The sequence below is a fragment of the Macaca mulatta genome, chromosome 1, assembly GCF_049350105.2.
Source record: "Macaca mulatta isolate MMU2019108-1 chromosome 1, T2T-MMU8v2.0, whole genome shotgun sequence".
NCBI classification, from domain to species: Eukaryota; Metazoa; Chordata; class Mammalia; order Primates; family Cercopithecidae; genus Macaca; species Macaca mulatta.
The window spans coordinates 9,712,846-9,731,493 of record NC_133406.1 but is presented as its reverse complement, the minus strand read 5'-3'; the positions used below and the strand labels follow the sequence as shown (position 1 = coordinate 9,731,493).

Below are 18,648 nucleotides of genomic sequence, written 5' to 3'. Positions count from 1 at the left end.
CCGAGATCATGTCGCTGCACTCCAGGCTGGGCGACAGACTGAGACTCTCGTCTCAATAAATAAATAAATAAATAAATAAATGGAAAGAATGGGTTTATCAGGAAACTCCTTGACAAAGCCAAGTTGAAGGATAAAGTTCAGTGATAGATTTCACTACCCTGATAACAACAAAATATACCTCTAAAATTCTCGCCTTTTTGCATTTCCACCTTTCCTGCCCAGTCTGTGTCTCATACTTATACCACGCAGGCCCACAGCATTCAATACTATGATCTAACTTCTTATCTCCTAGATCCTGGGAGCTTAGGGTAGCTACAAATAAAAGTCTTATGGTGTTAAAACTTAGCCAAGACCTCAGAACAATCTGTAAAAATGTAATTTCACTTTTTTTCAAATTCTTTCATTTCTCATGATTTTCCCAAAGCTCCCTATTCTTTACTGTTCTCTGTGCACTCACTATACAAACAAATCATCTACACTATCAGTGAATATTTGTCCTGGACTTTGTAGTTCTGCTTAGCCATTAGGCATGACCTCTTACCACATTCACCCTGCCAATGACAAATTGTGTATATAAGCATGTAAATCTAAACCTTGACATAACATTAGTCCTAGAAAAGCTCTGTATTCAAAAGAAACCCAATTTTTACTTCAAAAGCATTGAAGAAGAATGAGACTCTACACTAAATTTTATAAAAGAAATATTAACAGAATTCAACAAATAGCAAGGCTTCCAAAAACTTATCCAAATTCTCACTTATCATTATTTCTACTGTCCCCAAACTGCTTTCGTCTGGTTCTCTAAAAAATTTTAGTCTGTAGTTTCCTACTGGGGATGCATTAAGACTGTCTTTCTTAGGGGAGCACCATGCCTTAAACTATGTAACTCAATTTCTCTGGCAGAGAACTCTTCCAACCTGCAACAAAGGTTCTCCCAGGTGAGCCTGGAAGTAAACAGAGGCAATACTTGAACAGAATGAGAATAGCGAGATGTTATGTCCCTTACTTCGTGTCAGTTCTGCTCAGCCATTTATGTTTCTATATCCATGCTTATCTTTGCCTTCTTTCCTCTGGTTGTGAAAGATAATTATGCCGGCTCCTTTTAACCAACTGCACTGTCTATTCCTTTGACCACAGGCCCTTCTTCTACCCCAGAATATTCTGGATACAGTGGTAATTATGCCGGCTCCTTTTAACCAACTGCACTGTCTATTCCTTTGACCACAGGCCCTTCTTCCACTCCAGAATATTCTGGATACAGTGGTAATTATGCCAGCTCCTTTTAACCAACTGCACTGTCTATTCCTTTGACCAGATGCCCTTCTTCTACCCCAGAATATTCTGAATTCAGTGGTAGAAGGGAGGAATCCTGATATATATATATATACACACACACACACACACACACACATATATATACACACACATATACATATACATATATGAGATATGACAAATAGGCACATGAAATACGGTCAACACCAATATTTATTACAAATATGCAAATTAAAACCACCATCAAGTATCATTGCACACCCATTAGAATGGCTAAAACTAAAATGACTGACCACACTAAGTATTAGGGAAGATGTGGAGGAATTAGAACGCTTATCTACTGCTGGTGGGAATATAAAATAGAACATTTCGGCAGCTTCTTAAAAAGTTTAACATACACTTTTTGTATGATCAAGTCATTCCATACTTAGGTAGTTAGACCAGATAAACAAATGTATATGTATCCATAAAACTCATACAGAAGCATTCGTAGAGTCTTTATACATGATAGCCCAAACCCAAATGTTCATCAACAGGTAATCAGATAAACAAACTGCGCTACTCAGTACTACAAAAACAAATTAACTATAGGCACATGCTACAGTATTGTATTCGGAGATAAATCCCCAAATACAATGCTGAATAAAAGAAACCATACCAAAAGGGAAGGACTGCATACTTTGTAATTCCATTCATTTAAATTTCTAAAAATGAAAACTAACCTCTCATGACAGAAAGCAAACCAGTGGCCGGGCGCGGTGGCTCACGCTTGTAATCCCAGCACTTTGGGAGGCCGAGGAGGGCGGATCACAAGGTCAGGAGATCGAGACCACGGTGAAACCCCGTCTCTACTAAAAATACAAAAAAAATTAGCCGGGCGCGGTTGTGGGCGCCTGTAGTCCCAGCTACTTGGGAGGCTGAGGCAGGAGAATGGCGTGAACCCGGGAGGTGGAGCTTGCAGTGAGCCGAGATCGCGCCACTGCACTCCAGCCTGGGTGACAGAGCGAGACTCCGTCTCAAAAAAAAAAAAAAAAAAAAAAGTAAAAGGAAGCAAACCAGTGGTTGCCTGGGTGTATCAGACAAGAATAAGAAGGGAAGAATTACAAAAGGCCAGGAGGAATTTTTTTTAATTTTTATTTTAAGTTCAGGGGAACAGGTACAGTTTTGTTATACAGGTAAAGTTGTGTCATGGGGGTTTGTTGTACGGATTATTTTATCACCCAGGTATTAAGTCTAGTACTCATTAGTTATTTTTCCTAATCCTCTCCTTCCTCCCACCCTTTACCTCCCGAAGAGGCCCTAGTGTGTGTTGTTCCCCTCTATGTGTCCATGTTCGCATCATTTAGCTCCCACTTGTAAGTCAGAATATGTGGTATTTGATTTTCTGTTGCTGCAGTAGTTTGCTAATGATAATGACCTCCAGCTGCTTCCATGTTCCTTCAAAGAACAGGATGTCATTCCTTTTTATGGCTGCATAGTTTTCCATGGTATATATGAACCACATTTTCTTTATCCAGTCTATCATTGATGGGCATTTAGGTTGGTTCCAAGTCTTTGCTATTGTGAATAGTGCTGCAGTAAACATACGTGTGCATGTGTCTTTATGAAAAAACAATTTATATTCCTTTGTGTCATGGGATTGCTGGGTCAAATGATATTTCTGTTTTTAGGTCTTTGAGGAATTGCCACACTGTCTCCCACAATGGTTGAACTAATTTACACTCCCATCAACAGTGTATAAACTTTTCTTTTTCTTCACAACCTTTCCCACATCTGTTATTTTTTGACTTTTTAATAATAGCCATTCTGACTGGTGTGAGATGGTAACTTATTGTGGTTTTGGTTTGCATTTCTCTAATAATCATTGATGAACTTTTTTTCATTCTCAGCAACCTAACACAAGAACAGAAACCAAACACCGCATGTTTTCACTCATAAGTGGGAGTTGAACAATGAGAACACATGGACACAGGAAGGGAACATCACACACTAGGGCCTGCCATGGGAGTGGGGGGCTAGGGGAGGGATAGCATTAGGAGAAATACCTAATGTAGATGACGAGTTGATGGGTGCAGCAAACACCCATGGCACATTTATACCTGTGTAACAAATCTGCACGTTCTGCACATGTACCCCAGAACTTAAAGTACAATTAAAAAAAAAAAGAAATCCAAAATAAAATACATTCTGATAATTAGGGAGAGACTGACAATACAATGAGATTGTAGTAGGGTGTACCATGCAAAGGCAACTGAGCTGATTATAGAATTTTAGGACGGATACAGGAAATAAACAAGAAAGAGAGGCGCGCGCACACACACACAGACACACACACACACACAGAGAGAGAGAGAGAGAGACTGAGAAATAAACACTTGATCAATGGTAAGAATGTAATGCCTAAATCTCCTTTGGAACAATTTAAAGGTATATCAAAGTTAAAGGAAGTTAAAGAAAAAACTTAAGTCAATAAAAAAGAATGATGTTAGGTGACTTCTAATGCCAACAGAGCTTATGAATCTCTAAGCAATATGCCTTAACTGAGCTCAGAGAGTCCAGAGATAAGGGATTGATTTCATGTGTTTGGGTACTTTGTTTTATCTTTGGTTTAAAGAAGTATAATTTTGGCATGCCTTCAAAGTAGACCAAATATATGTAGCCATGTAAGCTTACAAAATAATACATTTGTTAAAAAGCATGCCATGCCCTTTGCTTGGCAAGAGGCACAAATACAGGCCTAAAACTCAGTTAATAATGTCTTAAAAGTCAGGTCATTAATATCAGTGAAAACTCCACAACTCTGGGAGTCTTGAAAATTCTTTTACTCTTTTTCAATCGATTTATATTCTTATTTACTATGACTATTTCAATGACTTCAATATTTTATCATAGGATGGGGTATTGACTAAGCTTTGAGAGTATGTAAATGAATAAAACTTACTTCATACCTACACTTTAGAAGATTAAAAAGAACTATTAGTACCTATTATTCCCATATGTTTTTCAGCTAAATTTAACCCAGTCTAAGATGAGGCTTATTTAGGACAGTATAGCTAGGTGTGTATAGCAATGTAATCAGTTATAGTGATAAATCTGTTTTACAAATAGAGTGATATAAGCAACAATGTGAACTGTAGCAGAATTACAAAAGGATGAGTAAAATTATGTGTCAGAGGCAGCCAGCCGCGGTGGCTCACGCCTATAATCCCAGCACTTTGGGAGGCCGAATGGGGCGGATCACCTGAGGTCAAGAGTTTGAGGCCAGCCTGACCAATATGGAGATACCCTGTCTCTACTAAAAATACAAAATTAGCCAGGTGTGGTGGTGCAGACCTGTAATCCCATCTACTTGGGGGGCTGAACCCTGGGAGGCGTTTGTACCTGGGAGGCGGAGGGAGGGAGAATCGCTTGAACCTGGGAGGCTGAGGTTGCAGTGAGCTGAGATTGTGCCATTGCACTCCAGCCTGGGCAACAAGAGCAAAACTTCGTCTCAAAAAAAAAAAAAAAAAAAAAAAGAAAATGTGTCAGAGGCTATTTTATAGCTAGAGGTAATGTTTCCAAATATGTTATACATTAATCCTAAGAGCAATGAGAAAGAAAAAATACAGCAGAGACAGTGCTGGTTTGCATTTTTTTAAGAGAGATGGGTATCACTAGGTTGTCCAGGCTGGACTCACATGAGCTCAAGCCATCCTCCCACCTCTGCCTCCATAGCGGCTGAGACTACAGGCATGCACCACCACTCCAGGACTGCTATCATTTTCAACCAATATCCATTTTCTCTGTCTTTTTTACTTACAGAGCTTTCATTCTACTCTGAGCAAAGGACTACATTTCATAGTCTCCTTTGCAAACAGATTTGTCAATGTGATATAAGGGGGCAGTTGTTGGATATGTCTTTTAATGTTGACGTGAACCATCCCAGGCTAGAGATAAGCCCTTTTACTTTTCCTTCTTACCATGTCCTTCTTTTTCTTGCCTCAAACACAGAAACGATTACAGGAACTATGACAGCCATTATAGGCCCTAAGGAGAACTTGAAACCTACAAGATTATAGATGCCAAAGCAGAAAGCTAGAAGGAACATGACTTCCTGATGACTGTGGTGTTAGTATACTTCTAGGTCTTTTTTTATGGGTAGGATATATAAGTCTCTAATTTGTTTGAGATTAATATTGAGGCTTTGTTTTATATATGCTAAATTTAGTCCCGAAATATCACACAGAGGAATAGAATAGTAAGCTCAGGTTAAGAGTCAAGAAATCGGCCTAACAAGAGTAAGAGGTAAGACATTACCATTGTCACTTACAAGTATGATCACAAAGGCATTTTCCGCCTTTCTTATGCAATTATAACTTTTAATTTAACATGGTCTTGAACTTCTTGAATATACAGCCTTCAAATATATAACTTTACTATTGACTTCCTTAACAGAATCAAATCAAATTCTTTGAAGTAGAACAACTAAAATTATTTTTTTATAAAAGTCAAAGATTGGACTGCTCTCAATACAACCTGGATTCAGGGACTAAGATCTCAGAGAAGAGAAAAGCACATTCAGGTAAGATTGACATGGTGCAGTCTACCTTTCCCTTTGAGACATTTGTTTCCCTGAGCCAAGTGGATTAATAGCCAAGTAGAATGCAAGGATTAAAAGATTAGGTTACAGAGAACACTTTTCAGAAATCTTTTTGATGGAAACACCAAAATTGAGTTTGAGGGCTGGCAAAGTAAGAGGGTTCCTTCAACCACCCCAGAGATTCAGTTGGAGCCTCTTAGGAATAAAAACCTAGAAAGAGTACAATTCTCCCCAAGACTGAAGAAACTGAGCTTCAAATCAGTTCAAGCCAGACCAGATTAAGGTCATCTACATCAAGGTGAACTCATTGCCTTTTCGAGAAATTAAAGAAGATTTAAATTAACAAAGGGATAAACTATATTCATGGATTGCAAGAATCAATAATGTGAAGAGAGTTGTTATTCCCAAATTGATCTGTATGTAGACTGAATGTGATCTCAATCAACATCTCATGTTTTTGTGAAAAGCAACAACTACTTGCAAAATTCATATGGAAATGTTAAAAATTAAGAATAGGCAAGATGACCTAGATGAAGAATAAATCTGGAGTAGTAGAGATATGGCAGTGAGAAAAGCAATAACGTACCTGCACCTGTAGGGCTACTGTCTACAGGAGCATTAGAATTGGAGTATAAGGTTTTTTTCAAAAGAAAGCATACAGGACATCTAGGAAACTCAACTTGGTTTAGAGAGCTTCCCTGAGAAAGTGACCTCTAAGCTGAGACCTCAAGGACGAACAATAGCAAGCTAGGTGAGTAGGAGAGTCAAGAGTATTCTAAGAGGGGAAAGAGTTGGTAAGAATTCCCAGAGAAAGGGAAGGTTTATAAGGTAGTGGGAGCAGTGGGAATTGACATGAGGATGGTATTAGGATGAATACAGATAAATATGTAGGGGCTAAAACTTGGAAGGCCTTTAGAGGGCATATTAAGGAACTTATTTTAAAGGTTATTCTCTCCCAGGGAATAGAAACATAAGAGTTGCATTACCAAAGCCTTCAAAATATTATTCTACATGTACTGGAAAGGATGAAGGGTAGAATTTGGGAGAGTAGCAAGGTAGATCTTCTCACTAATGTCAGGGAAAGAAGTGTCATGGTTTAAAATATTGTAGTAGGGCTAGGCACGGTGGCTCCCGCCTGTAATCCCAACCCTGTGGGAGGCCAATGTGGATGGATCATTTGAGGTCAGGAGTTCGAGACCAGCCTGGTCAAGATGGTGAAACCCTGTCTCTACTAAAAATACAAAAATTAGCCAGGTATGGTGGCAGGTGCCTATAATCCCAGCTACTTGGGAGACTGTGGCAGGAGAATCGCTTGAACCCAGGAGATGGAGGCTGCAGTGAGCCAAGACTGGGCCACTGCACTCCAGCCTGGGTGACAGAGCAAGACTCTGTCTCCAAAATTATAATAATAATAATATAAATAATAAATAAATAAATAAAATGTAGAAGTAGAAGTAGAGAAGAGCAGATGTAACTGAGGAATTAATCCAATGACCAACTAAAGAGGTAGGAGGCAGTGCACTAGGCAAATCAAATGCTCGTGCCAAACGATATACAGTGCTAATAAATGTTGCTACATATTTATTAAATTTCAGGGGAGAGGATTATTGGTTTATAAAATTTTGGAATAGTAGAGAAGAAGGAAAGGAAGGAAAGAAAAGAAGGGAAAGAAGAAAGGAAGGAAGACATGAATGATGGAGGGAGGGAGGGAGAAGGAAAATTCAGAACCCCCAAATGTCTGTCAGCAAAAAAGAAAAAAAAAAAGAAGAGGAGGAAGAAAGAAAACTCTAAAAATGAAAACCAAAAGAAGTTTTATATAGATAGAGACTGAAACAGTAATAGAAGTTTATGTTGTAGGTCAAAATGCAGTCTCCCACTGTCTAGGAAAGTCATTTTTGCACAGTCCACATGGTAAATGGCTCTGGGAGCATCGGCCAACATATTTAATGATATGCAATTAAGTGTTAATTCCAAGCATTAATAATTCAACAGATAATCAAGAATATATATATACTTTTTAAATTAATTATGTAGTATTTTATGAGTACATTCAATCTCTAAATTATGTATTTCTTTCTTTGGCAACTGTTAAAATTATTTTGTGTTCTTAGGCACATGTTCTCTAGAACACACAAACTAGGTAGGATGTTAAGCAGGAAATTCTTGAGTTGAAATTGTACCACATATAATACAAAGTAAACGCAATACATGTTTTAAAAATTTATATAATATAAAACAATGGCCAAGCACAGTGGCTCACACCTGTAATCCCAGTACTTTGGGAGGCCGAGGAAGGCGGATCTCCTGAGGTCAGGAGTTGGAGACCAGCCTGGCCAACATGGTGAAACCCCATTTCTACTAAAAATGTGAAAAATTAGCCGGGTGTGATGGTGCAGCCTGTAGTCCCAGCTTCTTGGGAGGCGGAGGCAGGAGAACCGCTTGAACCTGGGAGGCGGAGGGTGCAGTGGGCAGAGATCGTGCAGTTGTACTCCAGCTTAGGCAGCAGAGTGAGACTGGGTCTCAATAATAATGATGATAATAATAATAAATAAAAAAACTACTATCTGAGAGGAAAAATTTGATTCATAATAAAGAGAATAAAGGTTTTGGAGGGTTTTGTTTTGTTTTCACCTAAGAACAGCTGTTCCCCTCATTGGGTTACTTTCATTTGCAAGCAGAAATCATCTCCGCATGATTTCCAGGGTGGTGGAAAACTGAATATGAATCCAACTTCTGCCACCTATTCACTTCCATCACATTTAATAAGACACTCATGCCTATTTTAGTATGTTTTCTTCCCTACAAAATGAGTTAGTAACATCAAGAGATTAAAATAACACAAATACGAATATTGAAGGTATTCAAATGTTACATTCAAATATTAAACACAATATTGTTATAATTATTCCTGGAAATAACATTGCCTCTACTCTCAAGGTAAAGGTCATTTTTCTTGACTTAAACTCGTTTCTCAAGTTTGAATTCTCTAAGTTTCAACCCGTAATCTATTTGTAAGTTTGTGAAAATTTTAGGGATTGAATCCATAGTAATTAGTGATTTATTGAGGTGTAGGGAGACAAGTCAAAAAATCAGGACTACTAGGTAGATGACTGAGAAGAGGATGGTTCACGAGGTAACATAAAATACTCAGAAGAAAAAGGTCAGGAAACAGAGGACAGAAAAAAAAAATAAGTTCTGCTGGGCGATGCTGAATTTGTCATCACAAGATCTACAGTTGTGGGAGCTGTGGCTATCCAGGGGATTGCTCAAGTGTAGAACTGAGAACAACAGGAAGTGAACCTGAAAGAGCATCAAGAGACTGAGAGAAAATGAACCAGACTTCCAGGTGCTTCACATTCCAACCAGCATTTTGTATCGTCAGAAGGAATTGAGAGGCAAAAGGAAACCCAATAAAAAAGAAAACAGGAAAGCGCATACATGATGACCACCCCTTTTCTCATCAGCTACTCACGGACCAGCTTTCTCCTAGTGCTATTTGCTTGGTCAGTGCATTACTCTGCTAACATAGTCTCCCCACTAGCTGTGAGGCTGTCCCAGAGGGGAAGCCAGCTGTCATCTCCTTCTTCCACAGTCTGTTGGAGGAACCTGTCATTAGCAGATCCCTACAAAACACATTTATGACAAACAGGTAGGAGATAACTAGGAAGTGAACAAACTCAAACTTCAGAGCCTCTCGTTTGTATGAACGCCCTTGTAAGGTCTTGGGCCTATTTTAATATTTATAAATGTGTTATTTTCTTATAAAGAAACCTCACCAAATTGAATAAGCCACAGAATCTGCAAAACTGAAGTTCATCCATGCATTCAGGATACATTCATAGCGTCTCTGAGTTGGAAAATATCTTAGAGGTCATATATGTTCTCCAACACTGCACTAATCTCTCTGGCGGCATTCTTTTAAAATCATCATCTAAAAGAGGGAAATCCCCAGCTGTGTTTGGATTTTGCCCTGTCACTTGTCCAGTTTCCCCATCCATAAAAGGGCAACAATATGAATTTCCTGATAAGGTAGTTGTTAATATAAATACAAAGTGCATAACCCCTTTCCTAACAAAAATATGGGGTTTCTACTGCACAGTCTAGGGAGAGAAAAAAAATGAGGTCAGAAGTGATTATTATTATAATTCTATAGTGGAATGTTTTCAGACATGAAAAGCTCACCACGTCTTAGGGCAGACAGATGCATTATGAAAGTTAAGCTAAGTCTTCCCTATCATAAGCTGCAGCCTATATCCCATTATTTCTTCTAGAACTGCATGATTTATTTATTCTTTCTTCAAAACTTTGAGAAAACCATTCTTGTCCTCTAAGTTTTTTTTTTTTTTTTTTTTTTTTGAGGGGGTTGCGGGGACAGAGTCTCGCTCTGTTGCCCAGGCTGGAGTGCAATGGTGCTACTTGGCTCACTGCAACCTCTGCCTCCCTGATTCAAGCGATTCTCCTGCCTCAGCCTCCTGAGTAGCTGGGATTACAGGTGCATGCCACCACGACCGGCTAATTTTTTGTCTTTTTTAGTAGAGACGAGGTTTCACCATGTTGGCCAGGCTGATCTTGAACTCCTGACCTCAGGTGATCCGCCTGCCTGGGCCTCCCAAAATGCGGGGATTACAGGTGTGAGACACTGCACCCAGCCATCCTCTAAGACTTCTAAGAGGAGCTACATCCTTTAATTATTGATTGATGTCTTAGTATCCCTAGAGCACCACCTAGTATCTGGCATTTTAGCAAAGTCCAAAGAGTGGTTTAAAGTAAGTGAGTAAAGACAGTCCTGAAAGAATAAGTGTTTTTCCATCAATCGCTTTATCCTTAAATCTGGTAGATCAACTCAGAAGAATGAAAATAGAGTACTGAGGAATTAGTACTTCATGTAATCTGTATACTGTTTAGTCCCTCAATGGGAAGAAAGTTGTTCAAGTGTCTAATTATCTCCAAGTTTTGGTTCAATAAACTTTTGAAAACCAGATATTCCCATTCTGGAGCAGGAATTTGATGCTCCTTAAGTTTCAGTTCCCCGTCTTGTCTGGGCCCTAGTGCTTTGTATCTAATACTCAACATATAATTTGGAAAATCTGAGATATAATAAACACACAGTAATGCATGAACATTTGAAGTGTACAGTTTGATGAATTTTTACATATCAGTTTACTTTAGTAACTACCACTCAGCTCAACATAGAACATTACCATCAACCCATGTATTTTTTATTTCTTTTTTTTTTTTTTTTTTTTTTTTTTTTTTTTTTTTTAATTTTTTTTTTTTTGAGACGGAGTCTCGCTCTGTCGCCCAGGCTGGAGTGCAGTGGCCGGATCTCAGCTCACTGCAAGCTCCGCCTCCCGGGTTCACGCCATTCTCCTGCCTCAGCCTCCCGAGTAGCTGGGACTACAGGCGCCCGCCACCTCGCCCGGCTAGTTTTTTTTTTTGTATTTTAGTAGAGACGGGGTTTCACTGTGTTAGCCAGGATGGTCTCGATCTCCTGACCTCATGATCCGCCCGTCTCGGCCTCCCAAAGTGCTGGGATTACAGGCTTGAGCCACCGCGCCCGGCCGTATTTTTTATTTCCACGTTTTTGTAAATACTCTCTTCACTCTCTTCTAACCCAGTAACTCTCTATCACCATAAATTAGTTTCCACTGTTATTGACTGATTTGAGGGCTGCTTAGATTAAAATAAAAGTGTGGGTTTATATCTAGACTTTCTATTATTTTTCATTGGTCTATTTTACTTTCCTTCTGACAATAACATAATGTCTTGATTTCTGTAGCTTTATAAGAAGTTTGGAAATCTGATAGTAAGTCTAAATATCCAATTTTGTTCTTCAACAATGTTTTATCTTGGTTCCCTGAGTAGACATAAAAATTTCAGAATCAGCTTATAAATTTACACACACACATACACACACACACACACACACACACACATCCATCTTGGATTTTGATTAGGAATGCACTGGAACTTAGGCCAATTTAAGGAGAATCAGTACCTTAAAAACATTTAGTATGTGCATGTTAGAACTTTCCCTCTATTCTCAACATTTCTATATCCTTATATTTTAAAAGTCTTTCTTCTAAATAGCAAATACATATTTTTATTCATTCTAAAAATATCTGTCTTTAAAACAGCCATTTATATTTAATGTAATGAATAACACAGTTGAGTTTTACATTTACTATCTTATTATCATTTTCTCTTTGCCCCATCTGTTCTTTGTTCATTAATTCCTCTTTTCCTGCCTTCTTTTACATCAGTCATGTATAGTTTATAATTCAATTTTATTTTCTGTATTACCTTTTTTGTTGTGCATTTTGATGTCATTCTTTCATTGGTTACACTTAAAAAATCATCCTTAACACTGTTACCTTAAATCATCATCCAATGCAAGGATCTTATATTTATCCTTTTAAGGTTGTTATTCTATATTTGACTTTAATAAATAGTATAATCCCCATAAGATGCTCTTATGTTTTATATGTTAAACAGTTAGTCTTTTATATATTCTCATTTACCCTTTCTGTGGCTATTTATTCTTGCTTACATTTCTGTGATAGTCAATCTGAGACTATGTCCCTTCAGCTTGAAGAATAACCCTGAGTAAATTCTGCAGTTTATAGTCAGCTGACAGTGAAGTCTCTCAGTTTTTGTCAGTCTAAATCTTTTTCATTTTTAGATTCTTTTCAATGGACAGAGAATTCTGGCTTGATAGTTTTAATTTTTTTCTTTGTGTACCTGAAATATGTTTATTATCTTCTACCTTCCATGATATTTCTGCTGAAATCAATGTTCATTTATATTTTTCCCCCAAAGGTGATTTTCTTTTTCCTCTTTCTGCAATTTGACTCTCATAGGCCTAGCTGGGGTTTTCTTTGGGTTTTTCTAGTCTAGGGTTCATTGAGCTTCTTGAATTTCTTGGTTGATATCTGTATTAGTTTGTTTTCACGCTGCTGAGAAAGACATGCCCGAGACTGGGAAATTTACAAAGAAAGAGGTTTATTGGACTTACTTCCACATAGCTGGGGAGACCTCACAGTCAAGGTGGAAAGTAAAGGGCACATCTCACATGGCAACAGACAAGAGAAGAGAGCTTGTGCAGGGAAATTCCCATTCTTAAAACCATCAGATCTCATGAGACTTATTCACTATCATGAAAACAGTACGGGAAAAACCTGCCCCCATTATTCAATTATCTCCCATCCAGTTCCCTCCCACAACATGTGGGAATTATGGGAGCTGTAAGATGAGATTTGGATGTGGACACAGCCAAACCATATGAATATCTTTCAAGGTCTTCACCACGATTTTTTCAAATGTTGCTTCTGCTAGTCTCTCTCTCTCTCTCTCTCTCTCTCTCTCTCTCTCTCTCTCTCCCCCCCCCCCCCCGCCCCACCCCTTTCTGCTCTCTCCGGACATTTTCTATTGACTTGTATATGAAACCATCAGTTTTATTTGTGTAGTATCCAGGTGGTTTTTAAACCTATGTAATTACTTCTTGGTTTAGCAATTCAACAAAGTTCATTTTATTATTTTTATAAAACCTAATATCCTGCTGAAATGCTCTGTTGTTTAATCCATTTTTGCCATCTCCAGGGTAGTTCATTGACTTATTAATCATGGTTATTTAAAAACCCTTGCTTAGTAATTCCAAAATTTGTATCATTTCTTGAGCTCTATTGATTGTATTTTCTTTTCTTTTTTCTTTTTGCCATCAGGTAGCCTTTTCTGCTTCTTTGCATGTCTGGTAAGTTTTGATTGCATGCTGCATTTGTAGAAATTCTAGCTTATGTTTTCTTCCTCTCAAAAACTTCGAGTTGTGCTCTAGCAGGTGGTTAAGTCATTGGTAGATCACCCTAATCCTACAGAAGCCTAGTTTTTGCTTTGTTCAGTCATGTCTATTTCAGTTTATTCTTTCACTTAGGATATCATCCTTCTATCTAAGGAATCTCCTTCAAGGGTTTCATCCAAATGCCTGAGGTGTTCACCAAAGTCTTTCCACTCTGGCTAGAAACGAACTCCAACATCTCTTCAGAATTGTGTGATCGCTAGAAGCTCCACTCAAATTTCATCCTCTCTGCCACTGCACTCTATCTGTCAGGTCTCCAGAATCATCCCTCTGGACACATGCAGCCCAGCAGTTCGGCCAAGGAGCTGAGAGGAATTGCCACACGGACTTCTGGTGCTGCCTCTCAGTACTCACCTCTCCGTTGCCTTGTTCACCTCCAGAAACCTTAGTTACTTTATAGCTCCAAGCTCTTGCGCTGTATGCCCTCTGCTCAGTGAAACTGTAGCTCTCTGCTTATTCTCCACCTCCCAAAACTTCTGCTGAAAAAAATTTCCCTGAGGAAAACTAGTCCATGGGAATGGGTTCATTCCATGTGCCTCCAATTACCCCAAATTGCAGCCCTATACTGGTTTTGCAGAAGCAAAAAAATGTTATTTTATATAGTTTTTCCAGGTTTTATAGCTATTTTGTGGTAGAAAGGCAAGTGAGTGCTATTAGCTAATTGTTTTGTCCAGAACCAGAGTCTCGTTTCATAATTGAATAAATCCTTTGGTTATCTTGTGTATTTTAAAACCAAACTTAAAATGCAGGATTTCTAAGTATTTTTCAGTTCTAGCTGATTTTCTTTGTTTTAGACCAACATCCAAAGGTAAATACTCTTTGGTTTCTGATTTTTGGCATCTTGAAATAAGCATTGCCTCCAGTTTGATTCATTCTCAAATCTATTAAGTATCCCTTTTATATTTTCCTCTGAAATATAATTTGATAAATCTGCTGAATGGTCTGGCACCAAGGGCAGAACCAATACCTTATTCAAGCCCAGCATGAATCCACTTACCAAGAAACTGGCGGCAACTCTGTCTAAACTGTAATTTGTTTGATACAAACATGCAATCTACATTTACCTTGTCCATAATGATAATGGGAAGGTTGGCTGACATCAGGAAATACTGCATTATGAGTTTAGCAACTACTTACAAGTGGAAATGAATTTAATCTGGTATGATTTATTTTACTAAATTGTAGCTGCTTCCTTTTCTTTTCTCACTAGTCACAAATGATTTATTTCAGGATCTTCTCCAGAACATTGCCAGAGGCCAGTCTCAAACTTAACCATTGTATATATACCAGAATATTTTCATTAAAAATTAATAACTTTTGTCTTTTTCTGAAAACCACATAATCACTAATTGTCCATTCTTTTGGTCCTTGTCTGTTCTTTATGAATCAATATTTTCAAATATTATCAAAGCTACTCCTGTTCCCATAGGCAAATAACAATTCTATGTAATGGGAAATATATTAAATCTGAATTTATGCTCCTCTTACTAGCTATATAATGGACAATTAAATTATTCCTTTAAATTCCTTTCTCCTTTAGTAAACGGGGACAAAATACTTGTTTGATTGTTTTAAAGATTAAAGAAATATCTGAAGGAACTGTTATATTTTCTTCTGATAGGTATCTCAATAAAATTGTTACAATATTGTTATTATTATTACTATTCTAGTATCCTGGATGCAATTTACCTAAGCCTGGATATTTTAATTAATTTAAATAGCCACATGCTTTCTCACTAGCTGTTTTCCCATCATGATCTCAATCCTCTCTACACAAAGTTTAGTTGCTTCTCTCCTAAAGATTGTTCTACCTAGAGGAGAATATAGATTCATAAAAGAATTAGTATGCTGGTGTTTCTCTAATCTCTTAACATTACTTAATTTTTCAAAGAGCTCTTTTTCCTTTTTATCTTCTTGTTCCAAATAGAATTAAAATCACTTGCTGCCTTTAATATTGTTAAATATTTCACTTCATACTATGCTTCAATTTCTTGCTTTGATTTTTTCTTCTTTTTATCTTCCTCCTTCCTTCCTTTTCATTATTTTCTTCTTTTTCAGTTATCGTTATGCTTGTCCTTTCTTGTGAGATTCCCCTGTCATCTTTCTTTACATGCTTTTTAAACAAAATCTCTAGAGTGCCGTGGGACAGCCTCATTGGTATCTTTGCAACTTTGGTATCTCTCCACTTTTTCCTTATATAGTTAGCTGGCAGTAGTACATAATAACCTATTCTCTCTCTCTCTCTCTCTCCGTCTCTCTCTCTCTCTCTCTGTCTTACATTTTCATTCCTCTTGAGCTTTAAAAGCCTGGCTAGCAAGATTATACCTTTCATTTTATTTTCTGATTTAAACAGGGGTGTGTGTGTGTTTGTGTGTGTGTGTGTGTGTGTGTATGCGCGTGCGCGTGCACGTCAGTGTCTTCTTCATGGATGCTTGTCTCATTTTCTCCCAAGATGTAACTGTCCAGGGAGGGAAAAGTCAAGTCGTCCTCTACTACACTGCTCTGCAGAAAGAGACTCACTAAATGTCAAAAAGTAGATTCATCAGACTGTTCCCTAGAGAAAGGCTTGCCACGGACTCGTATATTATAACTGAGCTGAAGTTCATTCATCGATAAGTTGTGCCCAAGGAATCGAATTCCTTCCAGTCCTTCTAAGCAGTCCAGGGAAACCAATTTAAAAGCGAACACACCACCACTAACTGACCGGCAAAATCTATCCTTGAAGCGCCGCGGGAGGCACAATTTGGGAACAGGTGAGGCCATGCTGGGTGGGTGACGCCCTCCTCTCTCCTGCTTGGTGTCCCGCTTTCAGTCCACCCACCCCAGGAGTACCCTGGGATCTCCTCGCCCCCTGCCAGGCGGAGAACGCGGAGCCCAGCGGGCACGCGGCAGTGGAACTAGGCGCCAGCAGGGCGACTGAGCATGCTCAGAAGCCGGGCAGGTTTGGGTCTCAAGCAGGCAGCCTGTGCATTACACCAGCTCTCGCAGTCCGGGGAGGAGGAGGAGCAGGAGGAACGCGAGGAGGAAGGAGAGGAGGAGCGGCCAGCAGTAGCCACGACCGCCACCACCAGGCAGAGGAAGAGTTCGTGGGAAGGAAAAGACCCTCCTCCCCCTGGGAGCCCCTTCTATCTGCTTTTGGAGAAAGGGAATACACGATAAAGAGGGAGACGGAGAAAAGAGAAAAAGTGAGGCGGGAGACAGAGGGAAAAGGGCGTGAACAGAAAGGGCCGGAGCGTGCAGGGTAGCCCAGGGCGCGGGGGCGGCACTGCCGAGCCGGGAGCGCTGCCGCTTGGGCAGGTGCCGCGGCCGCTGCCCCGAGGCGGCATGTGACGCGCGGCCACAGCTGCCCGCGGGCGGAGCGCTCTCAGACCCCGGAGCGCACACCGCGGAGCCATCGGTGCCATCGCGGATCCCCAGGCTCCTCGTCAGTCCGCCGGGGCGGCCGCAGCGCTTCTGGGAAGACCGGCAATGAACCGAAGGGCAGCTCCTGGCAGGGGCGCGCGATCCTAAGGACAGTCGCTACCTGAACGCTGAGCTGGAGGAGACGAAGGGACGGAGGAGCGGACGCCACCCGCGCACCGGGCAGGCGCGGAGACCGGCGTGGGACAGCCACCTGGAGCGCAGCTGCCAGGTAGGGACGGCGCCCGCCACCCAGGCGCGGGGCAGAGCGGGTGGCGGTAGCGGCTGACCTGGTTTCTTGCCTTATCTCGTTGTGAAAAGAGGAAAAAGTTTTCGGCGCGGGTAGGAGACGTCTTGTGTTTGGAGTTCAAAGATGGAACTGGGGAGGGACGAGAGAGGCTGTTGATTTGGGGACGATGGGGGCACTTGAATTCTGACGGCGCGATCTGGTGCGGAGTTGGAGTTCTGGGACTGAGGGTGGGGAATGCCCGGTGGCACCCAAGTGCCCCGAAAGGGACGGGAATCATGCGAGAGGTGGCCCGGAGAGAGCCGGGGACGCCCCACCCCGCTCTCCCTCGCTTCGGTTCTCTCTTCCCCAGGGCCGGATCTGAGGTTCCAAAGTGCCCGAGCGTGAGGAGCTACGGGGCTCGGGGTGTTTGTGAGCACACTCGTGTGTTGAGCGTTTGTCTCCCATCTCCCCATTTGGTTTCCTGTCATTTCTTTCTAAGAAGGCTAAAGCCGGCACTCGCCAGCCTCGCAGCGGGGCCGCAAGTTCGGATTCCGTTTCAGGGGGCGAAAAGCAGATTTGGCACTTCGAGTAACACTTGGGCGAAGGCGCCTAGCCTAGTGCGCATCTTGACTGACCCAGAGAGAGTCCACACTGGCAAGGCAGCGGCCGCTGGGCTGCACCGTTTCTCCTCTTTGGAACACTTTCTCAGCATTGCCTCCTAATAGCGAGGTTAATTTCTGCGTGTTTTTAAACAGCGGGGGCGGGCGGACAGTTGACTCCAGTAGCAGAATTCACTTGTCTACTTCGCGGTGTGCGTGTTGGAATGGAGATCCTGTTCTGCATGCTTGTGCGTGTGTCCAACTCTCCTTGCACGCATTTGGAAGTGGTAGAGGCAGCAGAGATTCGGGAACTGTATCCATATGGACAGATTTCAAGAATGCAAACCTTCATTTGTCTGCAAGTGTTACTGGAACCTGTCCAAAGGCTGCAAGGATATGTCCCTTCGATCTCTACCCGTGTCCGTGTTTGCAATGTGAAAGGACGGCCCTCTTTAGGACAGAAATGTATTTATCAAAGCGATGTGTGGTTAAGAACACTGGTTATTTCACAATATGCTTTGCACAGACTTTTCCTTTCTCTCTTGCTCTCTGAGTTCCAAGACAGATAACCTGTCCCCTCCCCCCATTTTGACCTTTGTAGGTTACTATTTGAAAAATAATTTTTAACTGGGTGCAGTGATTATATAGTCCAGATAATTTCATATTGTGAGATCGTTATATTGCATGAACCATTCATCATTATTTCCTGTGTTTA

At 40.5% G+C, this 18,648-nt stretch overlaps 1 protein-coding gene across 3 annotated transcripts in view; it reads left to right on the top strand.

Moving 5' to 3' along the window:
* Window positions 1-16,673: 16,673 nt before the first annotated feature.
* The window catches only part of CHRM3 (cholinergic receptor muscarinic 3), a 522,214-nt gene continuing 520,239 nt past the window's right edge, over window positions 16,674-18,648 (top strand). For all 3 annotated transcript variants that reach the window (XM_028843487.2, XM_015126492.3, XM_015126482.3), the window contains exon 1: window positions 16,674-17,337. The gene's annotated coding sequence lies outside the window, so the exon portion shown is untranslated. The remainder of the gene's footprint in view (window positions 17,338-18,648) is intronic.